This window comes from Cydia pomonella, chromosome 2, assembly GCF_033807575.1.
Source record: "Cydia pomonella isolate Wapato2018A chromosome 2, ilCydPomo1, whole genome shotgun sequence".
Taxonomy (NCBI): Eukaryota; Metazoa; Arthropoda; class Insecta; order Lepidoptera; family Tortricidae; genus Cydia; species Cydia pomonella.
The window spans coordinates 10,702,348-10,716,019 of NC_084704.1; positions in this window are offsets into that span (position 1 = coordinate 10,702,348).

A 13,672-nucleotide genomic window follows, 5' to 3' on the forward strand; every position below is an offset into this window, starting at 1 on the left:
CATGCATTTGCGATGAAGCAGAATCATGCTTGACATCAACCAATTGTTTTGAATTGATGCAGGAAATTATGGATAAACATACGAGTACGCCTATGACGAACTATTTAAAATGCCATTTGTCAGGGGTGTCTAACGCGTGGTCTGGTTCTAAATATGTGTACAGTATGTATGTGAATTTAAGGTTTAGTTCATACTTAGCAATTTTTATAGCCCCATAGTAAAAGTTGCTCAGTATGACCTAAACATTAACGGGTTTCAGTGATTACTTTACATTCAAATACATACTGTATGTATACACAGAGCGAATTCAAGGACGACATGCCAAATAAATGTTTATAACACATTTCCCTGGTACTAAGACTTTCTAGAGAAGCAAGATTATGGAGATCAAATGGATTTGTTATATAAAAAATATACCTAAATAAATAAATAAAGTCGAAATAAAACTGACTTAAATAGCCAAGAACAGGTTTTACTAAATTACTAATAGTGTTCAAAACTGCCAATTTGCAAAATACAGCACTAAGTAGAACCATCACTTCTTTCATTTTCAGTTGTCAATTCAGGTTCGGATTCAGACTACACGAGAATTACTGCAGCAGTATTGCAGCGTGACATTACTGCCGACTGCATTGCTGACGAAAATGTCAAAAATTTGGGCAGAAACATCAACGGATTTGCGGCTGTATAATTTGTTTGTGAGGTGTGATACCCCTGGCCTTGCGTTGCGACCGCTGCTACAATACCTCGTTTACTATATGGCAACTAATGCTACACGGGCACGTTATGTGGCTGAAAATCCTTATCCATTGTAAGTTAATCTGTTTTGATCTCTTACCGAATAAATGTAGGTTTGAATCAATATTCCATTGCTTTCAGCATATAAAGCTTTGAAGTTTCATTTAACACTAACACCCGTGGGCTGGGTCTTTAATCTACAAGGTGCCCGTGAGCATTGCGAGAGATTTTGACGGTGCATTCCTGGTAATATTTAGAAACTAAAATGTCATATAAAATTTTCTGGTTTAGGCCTAGTTTCAGAGATAATTAAATGTTTTTCGAAATCATTCTTTCGCCATAAGCCGGTACAAAACACATTTTTCTTTTATGGTAGAGGAGGCAAACGAGCAGACGGATCACCTGATGATAAGCGATATTGCTTTTGACTGCGGTATTGCCACTTTGAGGTCTAGTCTGGACATACCTATTGATAGACATCGAAAAATTAAAAAAATGTATTCGAGAGGCTACCCCCAAATAAATAAATAAACTTTTTAGTTAATTTTAGGTTATGTGTTTATCAATAAAAATTACGTTTTATGTACAGGAGTGTTCAAAAAAAGGAAAAACAAAAAAATAATATTTTTTGTCGAATTTCACAAAAAGTCATATTACATTTTTTGCTTCGGTTGCCATCAGGAATGCACCGTTAAAATCTCTCGTAATGCTCACGGGCACCTTGTATGTATGTAGCAAGTTTATTTCTAATAACAATCTTGACACAAGTGAGGTACGACTTGGGAAACTAAGTTAGAAAATTGTGTGGCTAAAATAATATTTAGCTTTTAAGTTTTTTATTATTATATGTTTGTTTGTAAGGTATGTATTTATGGGCCTGAGTTGCCTGATAATAAATGATATTTAATTATTTAGGGGTTATAGTGATAGTGAAGTAGCCAGTACTGGCAAACTCCCTCGAATACTTGTATAAATTCAAAGCAGTTGTTTTTGAATCCATCCATTAAAAATTGAATGATAGCATTGTTTGTTTTAGGCTTTTTATGGCTACATGTCATAATGGTGATAAATTGTCACCTTCCACCATACGTCGAAACTGAACTGGTACGTTCTTTAAGTAACAATATAATAGATCATACTCTATGACCTTTCTAATTCTTATGATTATCTCACAATATATGTAGAGTAATATACTTATTTATCATTACTTACTTATTTATATTAAGTACTTCATGGCGCAGAAACTTAATTTTTAAAGTTACTAATTAGTATGTAAAGCCCTTTTTATAGTAAAAGTCAATTGTGTTCACAGAATAGGATTGAGGCGGCGTGTGACCAGGCAAGGAGGTGCATCCACGACACTATCCCTATCTGTGGCAAGAGCAGCTCCGGCTCTGACCAGATTAGGACCTTTTGGGACCTCTGCGATCTATTTGAATATTCTTGTGACAATGAAGAAGGTTAATAAGTTACTTATTAGTATTAATAGGTAGGTAGATGTAACAACATATATTAACGCAGTCCTTAATAGTCTTTAATTTACACTTATAAGATATTGCAGAGCCACTGGGCGATTAAATAATCGGTTTTGTTCTCTTAATCTGTATTAATTAACAATCAGTTTTTTTTGTATTACTTTTCAGTATGGAGGCACACCCCGGATGTTGAGGGCTGTCCAAATATGACGTAATTCTCTTTCTGCGAATCAATTCGTACGATATTTTATTACTTAGTTATACTTAAAATTAGGCTCTTCTCCCTCGTGTTCTATAGGTATATTCTTGTAGTAGTACAGTGTTGCCAGTTACGGTGCAGTACAAAAAATATTCAACCTACCCCTTATAAAATATCAATACAAAACTACTTTCCGTTGTATAACAATGTGTTTTAAATAATATTCTGCCTCGCCTTATAAATTAGAACATCATCCACTATCTTGTGAAAATTTCGAATGCAAAACTTTTTGCGCAAAACGAGACTTAACTTAAATATGTGTTTAAGTATCATTACGGTAATGTGCTCTAACCTGACCTGAGATCGCAGGAGAGAGATGGTTGTATGAGAAGTTAAGTGTAACAGAGCGAGAGCGAATGCTCGATGGTTGACCGGGTAACAGGTTGGGCAGACAGAATAAGTATAGCGAATGCAGTAACGTACTTCGGAGCGGGCGCATCTGATATGGTTGAAACGAAATAATAAACTTGGATTAAACAATGTTTAAGTTTTTAATAAACAGTGCACATTATTTCTATATTTATAACCTTGATATCACAAAAATATTACTTGTGGTAAAAACGTACGTAGATGTTACAAAATCCAGTTAGAATAGAATAATTTGGGTAGGTACGAGTACCTAAGTCCAAAATGATAGTTTACAACATAATAAGTAAAAGGTATAATGTATTAAATCATAATTCTATTCAATGCAGTAAAATAAATAATTTTGTATGTTACTATCGTAAGTATCGCAACTGTCTGTCACTAAAATCATAAGCATGGGTGATTTTAGAAGTTCTATTTTTTTTTTTCAATATTTCGATTCGCGGTGTACACTAATTTTCCCCGGCCGAGACGAAATATTTTGCAGTGAAAAAATATACCAAGTGAAATGTTCTTAGCAACATTGTACCTGGTACAGTAGACGTTGACATAACCAATACTAGGAACAAAATATTAGCACTAAGGCTCATATGACCTTCCTAAGTAGCTGCGTAAATAGTCGTTAGTCAACTGCTTGAAAATATTACTGGCATGCTCTCACACCATGGGTTATTGTATATCTGCTTCTAAGTTCATCCCGTTCAACCAAGAAGCAGCCAAACGACAAATATTACTTTACAAAAATCTCGTGTCTGCGGTTTTGCTCCTTGATCGTTAGTGCTAGAAAACTGCAATTTGATCATGCAAATCAATCATGACAAATTAGTAAAATAAAAAACTACAACATTTTTTTTTTACACGTATGATTTTTCGTTGAATATGGGTCTGTCAAAACGATTAGAGGTATCCAATATCATTACGTACTTATATTATTCTTTATACTTTTGATAACGTGAATATTTTTGGAAATAACAGCTCCGAAGGAAAAAAATCTGCGGTGCGATTTTTTATATATTTATTCTTTATACTTTTGATAACGTGAATATTTTTGAAAATAACCGCTCCGAAAGAAAAAAATCTGCGGTGCGGTTTTTTAATACGTAAATAAATTCGTAGGTAGATAGACGAGGGAAATGGTTTTTTCAAATTACATTAATAAATGTTGATGTTTAATTGTACCTAAATTGTAAATTTTCCCAGACAAAACAAACAAAACAAACAGCTTACAAAAAGCTCCAGTAGTAAAAATACTGGGGTTTCCATCAGATATAAATTGTATTAGGTTTGCCGCGTATTACATTGCTGTAAATATTAATTATACATTATCTACCAGCAAGTGATTGACAGTATCAGTTATGATGCCGCTCATTATAACTATGTATAAGAAAAGTAGGAAATATAATCTTTAATTATACACGTAAATATTTGTATTACTATTAAATATGGAAAATAAGCCTAATTTTAGCGTTAATCTGTTCATAATCCCCGTAAGTTTTCTTCGTTAATATTGTCTTACACATTTTCGGTGAGTTTTTTTAACCAGCCTTTTGTGCAACCGGGCCGATCCGTGAGAAAGGTACAATTTGAACAGGCCATAATTAGCGAGTGCTGTATTAAATCACGGGCGGCCCCCGCCTCGCCGCCTCGCCTCCGTCCCAACGCCACATCGCCAGCTAACAGATACTTCACTCGTCGAATTTTCATATTTCAAATACCGATACATTATTGCACAATGAATCTAACGGATAGAACTGGTATAAATAATAAGACTCGTATCACGTCATCGTCAATAGAGGTTAAACTTTATAGTTACAATATGTAGACAGCTACGAGTGTCTCTCCCAGCTTTTGGTTAGTGGACTGAGGGAAATCGCGAAACATACGGTCGGTAATGCAGATAATGGAAATATATTAAGAAGTGTGTTATTTCAACAACAAACAAAATCGATAAGTTCCCAAATATTTTGGAATATTTATTTATTTAGGCTTAAGAATACAAAAATACATTCTTGCAAGTGAAATTTATGATTTCTATGGTTTTTATTTTTTATTGACAACTTTACATCACATCTATATTTACTAAAGGATATTCTTTAAACACTAAATATCCCCTTTTTACGTACTTATGTAAAAATAGGCAGCTCACAACGGTAAAATACTTTTTCGGTTAATACGTGAATTAATATTTAATCCATTGCTACTGCAATATGTGTATTTTAAGGTACCATCACTATTTGTTGGAGCTACTCTCCGGCCACGAATTACACCTCCCAATACCAGCCCAATGACATTAGTTACTAGTCCTCATATGTTGCACTCAACCATATTAATAAAATTGTTTTTCACAATCCCACTCTTGACATATTCTCACAAACAGAACCGAAATTCCTAGCCACAGCAGCCCGCTACTTAGAGTCAATATCTACACCCACAACTATTAATATGAATTAAATCTAGTGATAAGCTTAGTCTAATTAGTTTTAAGTATGTATGTAACCCATAACTTGCATGTCTGGTTTAACTGTTAATGTGAGTTGGTGAATAAATAGTTTTTTTGCACAAACTGAAAAACGGCTTAACCGATCAGATTAGCTATAGTTTTCTTTGGAAGTCTTTACTGGACTTCACTTTCACGATTTTTTATATTTTTTTGGATCCATGGTTCAAAAGCAAGAGGGGGAGAAACCATTTTTAATTTTTCAGAGCAATTATATCCGAAAATATTGCTTATCAAAAAATGTTATTGACCCATATTCGTTTTGAAAGACTATCTAACGGCACCCCCCGGCGGACAGACGAACATAGCGATACTATAAGGGTTCCTACTTGACTATGGAACCCCAAAAACACTAAAGTGATGCAGCTGTCCGTTACCAGTTTATGTCAAACGGCTTGCAGCGATTCCGATGATTAGAGCCATGCGAGGTTCAAGTTCGAAACAGGTGGATTTCAGGGGTCAAGGACAGGAAATTGGTTTAAGCAGATCCCCTTATACGGGATCAGGCAGAAAACAATATGCTACGTGTTAAAAAAGTGTTATTTACTCTTGGAATATTTAATAGTAATAATAGTATTTAGATAGTGACTTTTATCTCTCTGTACTGATTTTCCGCTCAATTGTGTTTCTGTTTGGCCTAGTGGTTGACTGATAGAGAATGCAATAGGCATAAAGTCCCCCATTTGTACTCTTTTTGTGATGTGCAATGAAGGTTAAATAAATAATTAATTAATGTTTATGTATTCTTCTTTTCGTTTCCTTATAATTATATCTTTTCTATTAGTTTCAACACTTTCTTTACTGCAAGAAATATAAACTTGATATGTTTTGTAATACCTATACAGTATAAAAATTATAGTATTTTTTAAATAACTTTGGTATGGTGACAGATGTCATTTCCATACAATTTAAAACCTTAAAACGCCAAATCCCGACAATTGTATTATCCAATATAAAACCGTAACAGATTTAATAATCTAAATACCGCTTGTCTCCCGGAATTTATGGGTTCCCAATATCAGGTCTGTTTGACATACCTAATAAAAGTCGGTGCTCGTTCGAGTTAATTCCAATATCATCCGATATATTGTGAAATATTGAACGCATTAAAAGCATTTTTTTTTTTCATTTTCATTTCATCCTGCTAACTATCCTACCGAACACCCTTAATTCTATCTTTTGAGGAGAAAGTAAAGGATCTCACCCATTAACAGTCCGCCTGCAATCACTGGTCCTATCGGTTTTCGTCCCAAGACCACGGATAGATGTCCGGCCGATATCTGTTGACGCTGACCGGCATCGTCAAGCGGCCACACACTCTTGGTTTTTATCTGAAATGGAACTGTTAGTTTTGCGATTCACTGACAGACTAGTATCATCAGGCGAACTTATAATCTGTGAGCCCCTTTTTTGTTCTTCCATAATAAACCGCTGCTAGACACTATACCTCAGGCTAATTGACATTAAATTAATTTAATAACATAATGTCAGATGGGATAAGAAAAACTCCGGGGTAAGAGAAACTCTTGTACAGGCGTCGCTAAGTTTTCATGCCAAGTGGTTCGTCAAATATGGAGCTTATAGGGATATGTATTTAAGCATTATTACTGCCAAATTTGTGCAAAGTTAGCGTGGTCAAATTATTATTTTTCTTTCCCCAAGCAAAATAAACTATAGGTATGTTATGTTTATCTTACTCTATCTGACCTTAGTCATTTATTTCAGGCATAACATAAGTGTTAGTAAGGTACAAGTTAGCTATGCTCAAAATAAGTCTAGTTGATACGGTGCCAACGATGTAAACAGGCTGGGTGTCATGCCTGCCAAGTGCCAACAGGGTCATGTAAAATTATCCAGACATTGACTCCTTATTCATAAAACTTAGCAACCTCTTACAAACCTCTGTTGTATTTTGTCTCTTTCTGACAAACACAATGGTCAAAATGAAGAATATGTGCAAAGGATTATCAACTGTTTGTTAGATTTGACAGACTTTTATGGATATTAAGCCACTAGGTTAGTTTAAATTAACGTTTTTTCTAACAGTTTTGCTTAAATATTTATTTGATTAGAAATTTAAACATTAGGTTAAAGTTGATAACGCGTTTACCTGTACCTAATAAAGTTTATACTAAATATTTATTTGAATCAATGCTTCTTAATTTTGCCACAATATAATTTTAGGCTGGTGAAGGCGAGTGAAGGTCTGCTGCACAGATAGAATCACCTTTATCCGATTATCCGATATCAGTTACTTACGGACACCAACAAATGTCCACTACTCGACTTCTAAACTTCGTATCTTACTCCATCGAGATTGCAGTATCCACCTTAAAGGTGAAACTGCAAGGTTGCATTTTCCAAACAATACATTTTTGAAATAGGTTATAGTATAGAAAATAAGTCGATGTAACAACAAGCTGTCGTATTTATGGAGCGATAACGATTCCTAGAGAGATATTTGAATATCTAGGAGACCTACTTCACAAATACAGTGGTTATATTTTTGCGAAATTTTGTACATGTCGGACAACTATTGGCAGCTAAATCAAAACCACAACGTTCGATTAGGCTCAAATTTCGTATACTTACTTACATATAAAAGGCAATGCCTAATATTGTATTGTCTTTTATATTTATGATGAAATAGTCAAAGTCAAGTCAAAGTCAAAGTAAAAGTCAATATATTCTTTATTCAAATAGGCCTAGCAACAAGCACTTTTAAATCGTAAATATGACAATGATTGAGCTATATAATCATGATGGTGAATACCGAAGGTTGCCATAAAAACGGTGAATAAACAACGCAACCTAATTGAGTTTACTGTATATTGTCGTATTATGGTGTTCCAATAAAATTTAAATGATATTGAGTTTGGATTTGTTAAAAACGCCTCGATACTCTCGATACTGACTTTTGAGAAAAAAGTACCGTCTGCGACAAGAGATTGTACCAAAATGTTTGTCAAAGAAACATATTATTTATTGGCTAACGTTTACGGGCCATAATAGGTATACTTTTTTCCTATGGGTATATTATACATATGTAGCTGTATTTAGTTTATCTTGCCTAATTATGAAACAACATTTATCTGAAAAATATTGCTATCTGCATATCCCTTTCAAACGGTTGTTTATTCCTACCTGATTTAATCAATCTCTTAACATAATAATAGACCACTACCGTATTTTTCTACGGTTCAGTTCTTAGAAATATCTTATCAGAAACACAACCGTATAGTTCTAGAATCAACGGGCTTTAGAGATAAATTATATCTTTTAATATGACTCACCTTGCCAAATCCGTTTTTGCTGATTTTGCCGAAAATTAACAAATATTTCGAGCCAATGAAACACCGTAATAGGGTATAATTTGAATTCGGACGCCTTGTAATCTTTCAATTTTGGAACAACAAATAAAATTATAATTCGCTAATGGTACCAACCAGCCCTGTTGTTAGGATACATATCCTAAATGAGTTTTGCTTTACTCCTCTTAAAACTGACCGCTGGTTAAGATTAAGCGTTACAAAAATATGATACTCGTACAGAAAATAAATGAGAAACAAAAGGTCGGGGTTTACGAAAATAAACAAAAACATGATCCGTGGCTTGCGCTGCAGTTCGGGTTAAATAGATGGTGGTGGGTTCAGTACTAAGCGCTGAATATTAAGCCACTTTATTATTTTATGTTTTGTACAATTTTCTAACTATCAACTCTAATTAACTGCTATTTTGACCTAAACTACACGGTATGCTTAATACACAATTACATTAATGCTATGGATTTATTAAAAGCAAACATACGGTAACTTAAGTTTATATGATAAAATTGTAGGTTTCATGCTGCAAAGAACGCCATGAAAAGTCATGCTTTTTGTGTTCTTTTTAGCTTTAAATTTTCGCACGTAACCCAAGACATTGAAAAACGTTTAAAGCTCTGTCTTAAATCATTCAGGAGGTTTCGGTAACTAACCAGGAGACAAATAAAACAATATTATGCATTATTGTGTACTGTGACTCACAGCGTTCATCAAACTTATAAGTTGACTTGTTTAGTAAAAATAATAAAATGTGCCCTGACAGAAATTTTTGACTATGAGTAAATATTGATTGCCGTATTTGGATAATGATATTTCTTATTAATCGCGAATATACTTGAATTACACTTAACTAAACCAACGTCTATCTTTATAAAAGTTCCAACATTATCAAATCCAGGAACAGAAAGCGAAAGTAAATGTATCGGCGGATCAAAGCGGCGACGTCCGGCGCGGGCGGCGGCATTAGAGCGCGCGCGCACGCGTCTAACCTGCGCCACGTGCGTCGCACCCCTAGCTCACGTACAGGGTGGGCGACAGTGACGAAACCGTCGTGGGCTTCTTCAAGTGCGCTTGAAACAGTTTCAATGTCGCGGGCTTGATCGCATGACGCAGACATGCAGACAAGCAGACACGCAGACATAATTTAAATTTGGTTTCCGGATCTAATGGAGCTAATATACGTAATTTGGCGTACCTATAAGTACCTAGTCCTACTTAGATGACAGGATTACTAGATAGTTGTAGAATTTGAAAATTATTACCCATAGGTAATACGACAAGGGGTCATCCATTAATTACATACGTAACAAGTTTAGGGGGTGAGAGGGGGTCAAGAATATGTGACATGTTATGACAATGGGGAGGGGGGAGTCATATACTTTGTGACGTTTCTATGACTTCAACTGTAACGAGAAATTGTTTTTTTTTTCGCTGTACAGTTAAATAACTAGTTTTAACAATGATAATCATTTATATTCATGTAATTTTCTATTTCTAATCGGTTGCGTGTTATAAAATACTTAATATTGCTTTTATGAAATATGTGACGTCACACCAGGGGGGAGGAGGTTGTCAAATGTGACCAGGGGTTAATAAATCTTGAAATTGATTTATGGATGATCCCCAACTTTATTAATATGTATCTAAATTATCCGTATGTACCTATATGTAGTACCTAGTAGTAAAGTTATTCATTTTCATGACACTTTATAAACCATTGACAAAAAGTATATTTACGGCACGATTCGAAGAATGAAATACTATAACGATAAGTTCTAGTTTAGATAAGTTCTCATTTAGTTATCGTTTGTGTGTCGTATAATTGACAAAAGCAGCTCGATTCGGGCAACCAATGTCACTTTGACGTTAGAAATATCGTAGATAGATCTTATTGGGATCACAGCGGAGTCGAAATAAACGCCAATTTTGACATGTCGTTTGGCTATCGATCTTTTAAAGATCTTTCCAAGATCTTGAACGTGTCTTAATCATTCTTCGAATCGGGCCGTTAATGACCTAAAACAGCTAACTTGAATTTTGCTCGAGCAGATATGGGCTAATCAAACGTTTTTGAATAATCTGATTGCTAAGTAGTTTATGGTATCATCCTGTAGAGCGTAACGGTGACGTTTTACCCGAACCACGGGGAGGTCCGTAAAGGAGCCGCGAGCCTACCGAAATCACGTCTCACCCCGATGTAAACAATGGACAAAGGGCCCGCGGTCATTAGGCTAGACGATGCTTATCGCGTACGGAGGACAACAGCTGGTCTTTGTACATCGGGAAGTAGGTATATTGCCGATAGTTCCGTGTTGGGAAAACGGAACCCTTGGGAAAACTTTGTGTTTGCCCATTCGGTTAGCACACGGATGCTTCCGGTGAATATATACATTATGTCATAATTTTTTTTTTATAACGTTCAGATTAAATAATAATTGCTCTATTTAAGGCACCTATTCAAAAGATATTTTTAACCCCACTGGAGCTTTTGACGTGATCAAAATTACTTAGTCAGAATTTCCTGACTAAAGAAATTATTTTTAACAAGCAGAAACGTCTGCGAATGATGCTATTAAGCTTAGAATAAATTTAAAAGTGGAAAATTACTGTCTTGGGTGAGACTTGAACTCACGGCCTCTGGATAGATACTCCAGCGCTCTGCCATCTGAGCCACCAAAACCTCATCCATAGGCAGCAAATTTTCCACCATATGGGTTTAGGGGACCCTAGCGACATCTACCGTAAGAACGTTACACTTAGACGGCACCCAAGACGGTAATTTTCCACTTTTAAATTTATTCTAAGCTGAAAGAATTTATCAACAAATGGAGTATATAAAGTAACTTGATAATTTCATACTCAAGTCTTCCAGCATCAAAAAAGGCTTTCTGTTGCCCACCGTAAACTTCTAGGAAGTTTTTAAAGTCCAAAAGACGTTATCGCAAAGGGTGCACCGATTTCGTCGGTTTTAGTCCTAAGTAGGCAATTGAGATGGTATCACGCTGCGTGGTAGGCTGTAGGTCAGCACAAGGCCTCGTATTATCAAATATTATATGTATGACTAAATACTCGTATTTTGATCATATTTTTGCATAGATTGAAATTTTCGTAAATAAGCACTTAGCGTAAGTTGTACTAGTGATAGATGTGTTAGCGTAAGTTGTACTAATGATAGATGTGTTAACGTACCCTAATAGCTAAAATATTGCTTAAAATACACACTGCACAAACATAACTATAAATAGACAACACTGAAAATTCTTAGAAAAGGCCACTTAAATATCATATAATAATACGAAGTGGCATATCAGTTATTTATGAAATCATAATTCTTTGAGTATGTTTTATTTTTGAGGTATACGTCATTCGGTTATCATATGTATTACAGGATTGCTGGCAAATTGAAAATTGTATTTTAAGCGAAAATTTTGATAGTTCCAATCTTGATCACAAAATATATTTTGTTCATAATTTTATGTTACAATAGGTTTCAGATATACTTTTATAATGAAGCCTAGTTCTCGTACGACTGGTTACACTTTGATTTTCTAATATAATCGCTAAGCATGTCATTCAGCAGCGATGTCAAAGCAGACGATGTATATCGCGGTTGTGCAGTTATAAAAACCCTTAAAAGACTGTCAAAAGTTCCTTATCAGCTAATTCTGACATCCCACGGTATTCCTGTGACATCAGTTAAACAATTTTGAATGAATGGCGTTTTAAAAACGTTTCCATTTCTTATGCTCTGAAGTCTTTCGTTGTTCAAAGAACTATGCAGAAAATGATACGTTTCTGCATTAGAGCATTTTACTTTCCCAGTCCGTTTTTAGGGTTCCGTAGTCAATTAGGAACCCTTATAGTTTCGCCATGTCCCTCTGTCTGTCTGTCTGTCTGTCCGAGCTGAAATTTGGCATGGATATATAAATCAATAAAGCCGACAAAGTCGTACAATAAAATCTAAAAATTTAATTTTTTTTTAGGGTACCTCCCCTACACGTAAAGTAATTTTTTTTTTACTTCAACCCTACAGTGTGGGATATCGTTGGAAAGGTCTTTCAAAACGAATAGGGGTCTTCAACAAACCTTTTTTGATAAAGTAAATATATTCGGAGATAATCGCTCCGAAAGAAAAAAAAATGTCCCCCCCCCCCCCTCTAACTTTTGAACCATAAGTCAAAAAACTATGAAGAAAATCGTGAAAGTAGAGCTTAAGAAAGACATTAAATGAAAACTATAGCGGTTAAGATCAGTTTAGCTGTTTTTGAGTTATCGCAAAAAGTTTCCCCTTCATAGTAAAAAGATTTACATCCACAGTTCATCCCTTGGTTAACAATCTACTATACTTTAAGCTCCAGTTTAGCTTATTGTGACGGAAGAATAACTACGGAACCCTACTCTGAGCATGGCCCGACATGCTCTTGGCCGGTTTTTTTTTATATATATATCGATAAGCAATTATAATTTGATAGTAAATGGATTTGTTGTACAATTTCCACTTCTGATATTAAACTCCCCATTCCATAAATTACAATACTTTAAAATAAATTGTTAATTGAAAGTACCCTCAAGAAATAGTATAAAAGTTTATACTTACTCATATTTTTTTTCAATACACATGTATTTTACTTTCCTTGTATTTGAAATAAATCCTCCTTGTATTTGTATTTGTATTTGAGATAAAAGTAGAGTGTTTAACTCGGGCGTTCGAGCGCCAATCTACCTCGACAGAAATGAGTGCCTTTTATCCCTTGGTTAACAATCTCCTAGTCGATGGATACCTCATGAACTTTATGCAAGACCTCTGAGTGCCCTATCAATAAAACGCTATACAAAAATAGCTTTTTAGGAATGAGCTCTGTGCCTTTTAGGGTGATCCTATCCTACCGAATTCGAACGTACACTTTTTATCAAAGTGATATCTAAATGATATCAGTTAGTTATCATACGCCTAATACTAACATACTAACATCATTTAGATATCGTTTTCATGTCAAGGGTACGTTCGAATTGG